The following is a 12,871-nucleotide window of genomic DNA, read 5'->3' on the forward strand; positions in this document are numbered from 1 at the left end:
GTGATAACAGCAGGAAAGAAGATAATGGCTGAAGATGAAGAAGATTTGAGACTTAGTTGGAAAAAGATAAAAGAAAACCTTACCATCTATTTTCTTAAAGAATAGGAAGCCAGGTCACTGGGTGAGACTGGGAGTTATGGAGAAAAGAGTAGAGAGAAAGCAGTGGTATGGGAGAGAGGATTTAGTAGCCACTAGGATGACCTGCAGTGATTCCCACCTCCTGCTATTCATGAATTTGTGCAATCTCTTCCCCTTGAGTGTGGTTTGGATGTACTAACTCACTTCTAATGAACAGAACATGGTGGGAGTGATGGGATGTCCTTTTTGAGATTAGATTATAAAAAAATGTGACTTCTCTCTTTAACACTTTCTCACTCACTCATTCTGAAGGAAGCTAGCCACAATGTTGTGAGCCGCCCTGTAGAGAGGCCCACTTATTACAGTTGGAGCTGAGGCTTTCAGCCCAACAACCCATGAGGAACTGAATCCTGCCAACAACCACATGAGGGAGCCTGGAAGAGATCTCCCTTCACTTGAGTCTTCAGATAAGACTGCAGCCCAAGCTGGCACTTTGACCATAAACTCATGCAAGTCCTGGAATCCTGGAATCTCAGCTGAGCTGCATCCAAATTCTTGACTCTCAGAAACCATGAGATAATAATGTTGTTTTAAACTGCCAAATTTTGAGTGATTAGTTACACAGCAATAGAAAACTAATATAAAGGAAAAAGCAAAGAATAGAAATCTTGAACAACAAGGAATTCAGTTAACTAAAAAACTACTGACAAACAGTGTTAAATAACTGGTTTGTTTAGAAGTATTAACTTGGGGGGGGGTCAAAATGTAAATCATTTTATATTTTTCTCCAATCTATGGATTCAACTGTACTCTCTCTCAAATCCCTATTTTCCGTCTCTTAACACATTGGGGAAGATTTAGTAAGTTGCCACTCACTTTCAGTTTAAAAGTCCATACTATTTAATATTTAACTCTCTGATTTCTTCATTAAAACATCTGACTAAGATTTTGAAGGAACATCCCAAACCCATTGTTTGGACCACAATGTGGGTAATCAGTGCTCTAAACCACACAATGGTTCACAAAGGGTATCTCACAGAATAGTACAGCTCCTTATTTTTCAAAATTCCACCAAAACAAAGCAAAAATCTTATGCTATTTTTATTTTCTCTAGAAGGCATTTAAAGTACAAGTATAAGAAAAATATTTAACTGCATTATAAAGTTGTGTGTTTCTTAATTCTTGACAGCCTGGCTTTAAAAAATGCTGCGATTCATCAGAAAATACTAGGAATCACTGAGAGTGACTGGCTCATGCATGAATCCATGGCTTTCCATCTGCTTACTGATGAATATAAATGTTTCTTAATTTACTATTGCCTTGATGTACATCTTGATTTTGATTTGATGATCATGATTCATATTAGATATCTTGTTCAAAATTTCAACCCTTTTGATAGGTTATTTTTCCTTTAATATCTCGTATGTTTAAATGGATATTGCTATGGTCTGAATGTTCATGTTCCCCCCAAATTTTTATGTTCAAATCCTAACCTCCAAGGTAATTGGGAGAGAGGCCTTTTGGGAGGTGATCAGTTATGAAAGCAGAGTCCTCATAAATGGGATTAGTAGCCTTGTAAGATAGGCCCGAGGGAGCTCATTCACTCCTTGGACCAATTCAGGACACAGCTAGATGGTGTCGTCTATCATTCTCATTAGATAAACGCAAGCCCTCATTAGACAAGAATCTGCTGGTGCCTTGATCTTGGAATTTCCAGCCCCAAGAACTCTGAGAAATACATTTCTCTTGTTTATAAGCTGCCCAGTTTATGGTATTCTATCATAGCAGCCTGAAAGAACTAACACAAATATGAATACATTTGGAATGATTTCTTAGAGGAATTAACTAGTCAGTGAGCCAATATGTCACTACATTAGTCCAAGTTTGCAAAATATCCTGTGTGTCCTTGCTAATCTTGTATCATTTTATCATATCATTATGTTCTGATTTAAGAAAACCTAAGATAGGTTGGCCTATAGAGACTCTCAAGCACCAGAATCATTTAATTTTATTTTTCCAAGTCCTTTCTTGATGCCTAAAACTCTGTGTGTGTGTTTGTATGGGTGTAGGGCACATGCACACATGTGCAATTTAAATCTCTCCTTCCATTCTGTACCCTCCCATGCCAGCACCTTGACTTGGACCGAAGAGTGTGATCTAGTCCTGGAACACCTGCTTCTCCTCCCTATCCTGAGTCTGCCTCTGGCAGGAATGAAGACTGGAGGAAACATACAGGAAACCTGAGGCTATGCTGAGCATCCATTGTCCCACTAGTGATGGTGATGGGATGCATCTCTGGTCCACTCTGGTTCAATCTGACGCTGGTGCCCTCTACTGATATGGTGGTCTCTACAAACGCAGCATGTGTGGTTTTAGGGGGTGAGTTCAGGCTCACCTCTGCCTCCCCCATCCTTGATGACCCCTTCAGAAAGGGGCAGCCGTGTGTCTGGTTCTGACAGTGGCCCATGCTCTCAATCTCCTCTTGAAGTTGGGCCTGCTTTTGCCTTAGATGTCTCCTAATTACTCTCTGTTTCTCACCTAACTTCTCTGCTCAATATCCACAGAAGTCACCAAAGTCCTTTTCCACGTACCCGGAAGGCAAAAGAGAACTGAAATGAGATCACCTCTTCATTTATAGCAGGGGTGTCCAATCTTTTGGCTTCCCTGGGCCACATTGGGAGAAATTGTCTTGGGCCACACATAAGATATACTAACACTAACGACAGATGATGAGTTTAAAAAAAAATCACAAGCAAATCTCATAATGTTTTAAGAGAATTTACGAATTTGTGTTGGGCTACATGCAAACCTGTCCTAGTCCGCATGTGGCCCACGGGTTGGACAAGCTTGATAAAGCACACTAAACTGTGTGTTTCTTACTCCCTCTCCTGGCAAGGGGTATTCCAGAAAGGCTCTTGCCCTAGAGTTCCAGGCAAAGGAGGCATCCATTTCTACTTACATACATGTGTACTCCTAAACTCCCAGGACACATGTCAGGCTCCCCCTGGAATCCCTTCCCCAGGCTCTCCTCTGCTCTTTGGCAGCACAAGAGTGGACCAATAGGTTTCCAGCTTCACAGGCGTGCAGTCAGGGAATGTGACACCAGCCTTCCCTTTTTGTGATTCATCTCTACAAATGATTCTCTTGCTGCTCACCACACACACTTGGCTTTAAGGGAAACAGCCCTCCCTACCCCATGGTGAGGAAGTGGAAAAGCCATGCATTCCCTCACCAGGCCAGTGACTACTGACTCCAGTGATTCCCTCTCTCTACCATCCTTGGGAACACAGGGAAAGATAAGAGTCATGGCTGAGGGTTGTAAGGAAATTGTGCAGACTCTTTAGTAATCCTTGATGGAGTGTCTGGCTCTAAATCTTGGCAGTTTCTGGTACTTATTGTTTCTCTAGCCTCCATTTTGGACCTCCAGGTACTGAGCCAGGAAAATGGCACATGTTTCAGCAAATGTGACAGACAAGCATGGGAGGATATGCTGGGGGAAGGGAACGGCATATGCAGAGACCAAGAGGCATGCAAGATCATGGTTATTGAGAAGTAGATCAAAATGCTTCATTGGCAAGGGCTCCAAGACCTAGGTCTAAAGTGTAGGCCTGGTTGTAAAGATGCCTCTATGTCCTTCTAAAAGGGTAAAAATTACATGCTGTAAGTGAGACACAGTCACTGAAGAATTCCTTGCAAAGAGGTGACAAGACAATTTGCATGCTAGAAAGGTGATTCTATTGACATTGTTGCGGGTAGATTATGGAGAGGTATCTAGAAACGGGAGGGAAGGAAAGGAGAGTGTTACTAATGTTTCAGGTGAGAGGGTAGAAGCCCCTGTACTAGAATGATGGCAGTTGTGTTGTGGGAAGCAAACAGAGGAAAGCAGTGTTTAAGATATACACTGGATGAGGCTTTGTGATTAATTAAATGTACAGGAAAACATAAAAGGAGAAATTCACAATGATCCATTGGTTTCTGACTTGAGGAACCTGGTGAACAGCAGTGACATTTGCAAAAACAGTTCAGCAGAAGATGATGAGGTCAACTTCGAACATATGAAGTTTGAGGCCTTTATAGAACACATACACATGGAGCTGCCTAGTTAGACAGGAATAGCCCTCAGTGTCAGCCTGGCTGGAGGCATCAATTTGACTCAGGACAAAGTTTTGAGGGACCTATGATATTTTAGGCGTGAGAGCAGGAAGAGGAACCCACAAAAGAGACCAAGATGAATTTGCCATTGAGATAGGTGGGAAACTAAGGAGAGAATAAGCCCATAGAATTCACTAAGCAGGAGACAGCACAGTGGAAATAATACAGGACAAATCAAGTAAGATGGCAGTTGAAGAGTTTCCACCGGCTGTAGCCACCAGAAGGTCATTTGAGAGCCTGTGGAGTGCAGCTGCAGAGAGGTAGATGCTGGCATTTAAGGCGCGGAAGAGTTCGTGGAAAGGGAAGAAAGAGAGAGGCAGAAGAAGTAGAAGGCCTGCTGTGAAGGAAAGAAAGAGATAAGAAAACCGGAGGGGTGCAGGGTCAAGGAAGGAAGGTGTGTGTGGGCAAAGAGTGGGCAGGTGGTTCCACTTTAACTCCGAGAAGTGACCTGAGAGTGACTCCATGAGCCTCCTGCAGCTCCGTGCTCTGAGATGACGGTGAGTTCCAGAGAGGTTCACTTCTAAACTGGTCATGGGACTCACTGTACTTTACTTACCAGCCTTCTGAACTATGTAACACTGCACTGGAATGTAGCAGCCAGAAACGAAATCTCCAATGTCTAAATTCCAGTTCTTTGTCTCCATCTGTGCCTTTGCTCCCAACAAAAGAAATACAGAAGCTGGGAAGGCCGTGTCAGTGCTGTGGAAGTGCCATGGATTTCAGGGGTTCCCCTTGTGGCATCATATTCACTTTGAATATTTTGATAGAAATCATAAGCATTTTGGAAAGCATGCCCAACTCAGTTATTACTCATCTGAATCAACCAATAACTCTTCCAATAGTCTTCCAAAACTAGATGAACCCCACACACTGCACAGCTAAATGCTGCTGAGGAAGAATACCCAGTACGGGGACTCATGTCAACGTCAACATCATCCTCACCCATTTCCAAGGACACTGCCTAGCAAGCTTTCTCTTCATCTCCACACTAAGGCCATATCATCTCTCCAGACAGCCTCAGTCTGCCCAACCCCAGCTCTCCTCTTGCCCTTCACTCTGACCCCACTTCATGCTTCCTAAAGGAGGAGAAAAAACCAGCAATTGGAATGAAACGTCTTCATCCTCCCAAACCAAATCTGTAAACCCATCTTCTCCGCCTTTCCCTCTTGTTACCACAACGGAAGTGTCTCTCCTATCCCAGGAGCAGCATAAAACAGTGCAAAATGCTCCGCATGCATTCTGGCCACATGTTCATGTGACTGCCCAGGGCTCTCCTTCTTTGATTAGCTGACAGTGTATGTCTGTGAGATTCTTTCTCTTACCTACCACCACCACCACCACCACCATCAATCTCTCTTTCACTGATGAATGACTTTCATTAGTGTGCGCAGATACTTTAGTATGCTCCACTTTCAAGATCGTCCCTTCAGGCCAGGCATGGTGGCTCAGGCCTGTAATCCCAACACTTTAGGAGGCTGAGGTGGGAGGACGGCTTAAGCCCAGGAGTTCAAAGTCAGGCTGGGCAACACAGGGAGACCCCATCTCTACAAAAAATAAATAAAACCAAAAACTTAGCCAGGTGTGGTGGCACACACCTGTGTTCCCAGCTACTCGGGAGGCTAAGGTGGGAGAATCACATGAGTCCTGGAGGTCGAGGCTGCAGTGAGCCATGATGGTGCCACTGCACTCCAGTCTGAGCAACAGAGCGAGACCTCATCTCAAAACAAAAACAAAAACAAAAACCATGACAAAACACTTTCCTTCAATTCCCTGCCCTATGTACACCCCGTCTTTAGTCTGTTCAGGCTGCTACAACAAAATATCCTAAAGCTGGGTATGATGGCTCACACCTGTAGTCCCAGTACTTTGGGAGGCTGAGGCGAGTGGATTGCCTGAGGTCAGGAGTTTGAGACCAGCCTGGCCAACATGGTGAAACCCCGTCTCTACTAAAAGTACAAAAAAAAAATTAGCTAGGTGTGGTGGCGGGCACCTGTAATCCCAGCTACTAGGGAGGCTGAGGCAGGAGAATTGCCTGAACCCAAGGGGTGGAGGTTGCAGTGAGCGGAGATTGTGCCATTACACTCCAGCCTGGGAAACAAGAGGGAAAGTCCATCTCAAAACAAACAAACAAACAAAAAACAAAATATCCTAGACTTGGGTGGTTTATAAACAACAGAAACTCACAGTTCTGGAGGGTGGGAGGTCCAAGATCAGGGCACAAGCGGACGCCTCGGTATCTGGTGAGGACCTACTTCCTGGTTCACAGACCGCCATCTTCTCACTGCCAGCACACACGGTGGAAGGGACGAGCAAGTTGCCTTGGGCCTGTTTTATAAGGTTACTAGTCCCACTCAAGGCTCTCCCTTGCGACCTCAGCACCTCCCAAAGACCCCACCTTTTAATATTATCACCTTGGGGGTTAGGGTTTCTACATATGAGTTAAGGAGGCACACAAACATTCAGACCATGCAACACCCTCTGCATCTTTCCCGTTCCCTTGACAACTACATTCTTATTAAGCAGGTCTGCAAGTAAGGTCTCCATGTCAACTCTCCCCAGCTAGCCTCCACCCCACACCCTGTGGGGTCATCACTGGCCTCCGCGTTGTCAGGTCCAAGAGCTGCTTTGGAAGCTTCTTATGGCAATTAGCACACTCAACCTCTCCCTCGTTCTTAAAATACCCTCATGGCATGGTTTTGAGGGAGTCCTCCTCTTCCAGGTCCATCCTAACCCTTCTTCCAACTCCTTGACCCTCCGTTTTCCAGCGGCAGGCATGATGGTCTTAAAATATAAACCGTACCCCTCCTCAAAAAATGTTAATGGCCTCCCCACATTCAGCAGCCTCAAAATCATACATTATCCGCTCTGCTCTTTTCGCATCTGGGCTGCTCCCATCTCCTAGAGGCCCCAATGTCTCTGCCTCAGGCACTTGGCACACACTTTGTTCGCTCCATCTAGAATGCTCTTCCCTCCCTCCCCAACCCTTCACCCAGCTGTATCCTACTTCAAGGCTTAAATGCCACTCCCTTCAAGAGGCCTTCCCGGTCTAAACTGAGTTCCCAGGTAATCTCTCATAGCCCCCTCTAGCGTTTGTTTTAATATGTACCATCGATTTAAACATTTATCCATTTGTGTGTGATTGTTTCATGGGCGTCTTGCTGAGAACTCCATGACCTTCAAGAGGGCAGATGATACCTTTTGTACCACTTTTACCACGTGCATTTTCACCCCACAACCCAGAATTATTTGTGGCTCCCAGGAGTTACTGAACAAATACCTGTCGAATAAAAGAAACTATTATTTTGAAATAAAATTAATTTGCTGAATAAAATGAATAATTATTTTGAAAAACTTTGTCTAATTTGAAAATAATATTCTCTGTATATCAATTATATTCTGTCATATCATTTGCAAAAATTGTTTTTTTCAGAAAAAATAGTTAGAAAAAATTCTTCCCCTTTCTGGTCACAAGTCCGTATGATGTCGTGGAAAGGATGGAACCCAGCTAAACACACAGGCAGACAGCCCTGGCTCTGCCCTCTGAGTCAGAGTTTTCTCATTTGTAAAACAGGAGTAACAATCATACCTAACTAGCACTAATGGAATTATTGTGAGTATTGAATAACGAAAAAAATAGGAAACATGCTTTGCAAACTGGAAAGCGCTAAGTAAACATAATGATGATGCTAAGTAAACATAATATGATTATGGTGCTAAGTTTAATTCTTTAGAAAAGGATGTTTTCCTCATTAGTTTTTCTTAAAAAGAAGCCAATTAGTTGCTTAAGTACTGCAAAAATATGTAGCAGCCACCTGCTTCTAGTTGACATCTATTTTTTTTCAATTTATTTAGAAATACACACTGCACGTTCCATTGAGAAGAAGTTGAAACAGGTCTCTATTTTTTAAAAGGAGTATTTTTGATGCAATAATTGGATCAGCTTATTGAGAACATCATGCTGGGATATGAGTTCACATAGAATTTAACTCTTGTTGACAAAAGCAAGAAATATCAAAAGTCAAATGAACAAAGCTCTTAAACAAAAGGATTCCTTTGTTACAGTTAGACTAAGAAGCTATCTAGCCCCAAAGTTCAGGGTATTTGGGAGAAAAAATAGGGCCTATTTCCTTGCAGGAGTCTTTTGAAATTGTATACTTTTTAAGCCCTAATAGATGGTTACATAAATATACATCAGCCTCTCTTGGAGAAGAACTTAGTTATAAAACTGGTGAAAAGTCTAAATAAGTGAATTTTTTAGTTCAGCCACCGATTATCCAAGCAAGTTTCACTTGAGGAAACTGTCCACACCCTTTTTACTCACAATCCCTGCTTCTCTTCCCTTAAATGCCTCATAGAATATTCCTGCTTCAACCAAAGAGGGGAGCATTTGGAACTCAGATTATTTCTAGTTATATGTAAGCTTTAAAGGGTATCAGTTGTTTCTTTCAAAAACTATGTTTTATACATGTTAGTATGCCTAACATTATATTTCTTCTAAAATAAGGTATTTATTTAGACGTGCTTTTTAAAAAATAACTTACTAATTCAGAAAGATTATCCTTCAACACTATATATTCATTCCTTTATAAAGCTGACAAAGTCATTCAATAGACCAGCATAAGAGTTTATTTTTGCTGACATTTTTCCTGTTTTACATGACCACGGGTATATAAGTCCTACCACCATCTCCATGTATCCTCTTGATGTCTAAAACATGCTTTGTAACTGTGAAATATGAGATTAAACTGTCAAAAGTATATGGAGGCAGCTGCATAAATTTTGAAACCAAAGTCAAAGTTCTATTTGTTCTGTGACTATGTGAGTGTTGCAAACTTTACAGCATTATGGAAAGTTAAAAACCCCACCCCAACATCTTTTTTTAAAACGTATGCTATAGTAATTTCTTCCAAAAACTAGTCACTTATTAACACGTTCTGTTTCTAAGATGAAATGATATACATTTTTTAAAACATTTTATTGAACGTATTTGATTGAATGTATATTTATATACATTCAATATTATATACAGGAGGAGCCTGGGGGGAGGTGATTGGATCAAAGGGGCAGATTTCCCCATTTGCTGTTCTCCTGACAGTGAGTTCTCAGGAGATCTGGTGGTTTAAAAGTGGGTAGCACCTCCCACCTCACTCTCTTCCTCCTTCTCTGTCGATGTAAGATGAGCCTGCTTCCCCTTCACCTTCCCCCATGATTGTAAGTTTCCTGAGGCCTCCTTAGCCATGCTTCCTGTACAGGCTACAAAACTGTGAGCCAATTAAACCTTTTTTCTTTATAAATTATCCATGTTCAGGTATCTGTTTATAGCCATGTGAGAACGGACTAATACACCCAGTTTTGCATTTCATATGAATGGAATCACACAATATGCTGCTGATTTATGTCTGTTTTGTTCAATACTATATTTTACACATCATACTAATATGTTAACCTCCAGTGCTAACCTCTATAGCATTGTAATTTTTATTTTATTACAACACAATATTTCAGTGTGTTCCAGGAACAAAACAATATTCATTATTATAGATAGCATTTCAGTGTTCATTTGTTTATAGAAAATCAGTAAATAAAACTTCAGTGTGTTAACATGTGTTTCAAAGTTCATTGCTTTGCCAAATTGAATTTTGCCAATTTAAAAAATAATCTAAAAATCATTATACACATAAAGACATAGGAAAGAGTTTATTTTTCTTGAAATAGGTACAACTTCAATTTGTTCTAATATTCTCAACATTTCTCAATATTCTCAGTGTTTTCTCTCAAGACATTTTGTGATCTACATGATTTTTAGATTTATAAACCTCAATTCTTTGGAACAGTCAATTCTTTAGATCGATTTGTTCTCCAAAGCAGGTTATGGTGTGATTCAAACGACATACTAAACCTGGATGTGAATCCCATTTTTGCCACAAATTAGCTGTGTAACTTCAGGTAAGTTCCTTAACCTCTCTGTGCTACCTTCTGCATCCATAAATAAGATGTTTCTGCAGGTTCTCCTAGCTCAAAACATTCTAGTTCAAAAATAGTTTCAAATAAGAATTTGCCAAAAACAAGAGAATCAGGCAAAAGGAAACAGAACTTCCATCAGTTTACATTGAAAAGGAATAGCTGCTACCATGTGCTGAACTGGTTCCTGGACCAATCCACATTGAGACACTCATTCAATAGAGCATCTTCCATTTTCCCTGTACAGTAAATGCTTGAAGGCAGCTCCCAAGAATGTTATACACTTTCCTTATGGAGGTGTATAAAATTCCCTACAACACCCAAAGAGTATCATAGAAATGTATTTCCTTTTGGGCAACATCTTTACTATTGAAAGAAAACCTCCAAAATGGTGTTTCCACCTTTTTTTTTTTTTTTTTTTTGAGATGGATTCTCACTCAGTCACCCAGGCTGGAGTACAATGGCATGATCTCGGCTCACTACAACCTCCGACTCCCAGGTTCAAGTGACTCTCCTGCCTCAGACTGCTGAGTAGCTGGAATTACAGGCACCTGCCACCATGTCCGGCTAATTTTTGTATTTTTGGTAGAGATGGGTTTTCACCACATTGGCCAGGCTGGTCTTGAACTCCTGACCTCAGGTGATCCACCCACCTCAGCTTCCGTAAGTGCTGGGATTATAGGCATGAGCCACAGCGCCTGGCCTGTTTCCACATTTTAAACTTAACCTTTAAGCACTCAAATGAAGAGCTGTGTCTATGAATGGCATTTTCTATATGGCAAGCCTAAGCAATGGGTATAACTATGGGACACAAAAACTTGTCATCCAAAAGACCACCAGGATGACTAAATAGTAGAAAGAAGAGCTTTATTGGTGATATCAGTTGCAAGCTTAAAAAGAAAGTCTCCAGCATGGACCAAAGATGCTCTCTCTTCAAACAGGGGAAGGACAGGTTGGGTTTCATCCCTCTCAGAGTCTGTATTACACAATAGAGTCATACATATTCAGCAGGTTTGGGGGAGAAGCTACACATATTTATGAGGAGAGCTGAGCACAGGCGCAATGAATAAACAAATATGTAATATACATCCCATATTCACTTTGGGGCAAAAGGTGAACTATAGGCCACAAAGACAGTCTATGTGCAGCCTCTATAAGCTGGCTGAAACTGGCTTAAGGTCTGCAATTGCTCATCAGAAAAGAATGTTTATAAGGCCTGTCCTCTGTCCAATCAGAATAGTAGTGGTCTGGATCGCGAATTGGAGTTAGGATAATTTGCCCAATAGCTCCTATTGTTAGGGAGTTTAGCAAGAGTGTGGATTTTCTTATAGGAATTTAGAAATTTGCCATGCCAGTTGGGCCCTGAGCTCTCAATCCATAGGTTTGGTTTTTTGTTTTTTTTTTTTTTTTGAGACGGAGTCTTGCTCCATGACACAGGCTGGAGTGCAGTGGCATGGTCTTGGCTCACTGCAACCTCTGCCTCCTAGGTACAAGTGATTCTCCTGCCTCAGCCTCCCGAGTAGCTGGGATTGCAGGTGTATGCCACCGTACCCGGCTAATTTTGTATTTTTAGTAGAGACAGGGTTTCACCATGTTGGCCGGGCTTGTCTCAAACTCCTGACCTCGTGATCCGCCCACCTCAGCCTCCCAAAGCGCTGGGATTACAGGCATGAGCCACCGCACCCAGTCAACTTTTTGTTTCTTTAACCTTAAGGTCCTTCTTAATTGATAAAGGAATGTCTACTTTGGTCTCCCAGATCACAATCTCAATCTATTTTCCCAAAGAGAAAACTAATCAGGTAAAACAGTTGATTAATGATTAGCAAATAACAACAAAAAAAACCTTAATACTTTAGTCCTTAGAATTCTTAAGTCTAACCATAATGCTTTAAAAAACAGCACTTCATATTGATGATAATGTAGCTCTTCAGGTAATAAAAAAAAATTAAAAAATAAAAGCACTTCACAGATAAGGGACAAATATGATTTTTTTCATCTCCCTTTCTTATGTTCCCACAAATGGGAAAACTGGGGTTGTCTTCAGGTTTACATGGTAATTTTTAAAAATGAAAGCAAAAATCTAAAGGATGTTGATAAATATGCCAATATACTGCCTGCTGAAGTCCATGCCTGTTTTCCATTCGGTGAGGTCTAAGCTTATGGCTTCATTTTGTGAATATACTGGTGAAAAACAAAAACAAAAGCAGAACCAGTCAATATGGGCTTTCTGTCATCTTCAAATGGGGAACTACACACGTTTAAATCAATCCCCCAATCCTATTTTTGGTTTATTTGTGGGAGACATATATCAACACAGATTTTTTTTTTTTTAACCTCTGAAAAGTAAGTCACTACTTACGTAAAACAAACACCCCAGAAAGGAAAGCTTCATGACCCTCCGCCTGCAGTGGGATTTGGGGAAGTGTGCTGACGCAACTCAGATTTTCATTTGCCAAACAACGACTGAGCTCATCTGTACAGAGTTGGTAAATTAGAAAAGGTAAACGGCGAGAAATGTTGCGTAATGACACCATAAGAAAAAAAAAAAGTCATTTCTGAGTTTGCTGTTCTTTAAACTCTTTGAATTCTTGCTTCAGTGGCTCTGTTGAGTCACAGCTGTGATCCATGTTGGCATGAACCAAAAATAACATGACTAACTGCAAAGGTTACAGGGTTTTGG

Source organism: Piliocolobus tephrosceles, chromosome 5, assembly GCF_002776525.5.
Source record: "Piliocolobus tephrosceles isolate RC106 chromosome 5, ASM277652v3, whole genome shotgun sequence".
In the NCBI taxonomy this organism is placed as follows: domain Eukaryota; kingdom Metazoa; phylum Chordata; class Mammalia; order Primates; family Cercopithecidae; genus Piliocolobus; species Piliocolobus tephrosceles.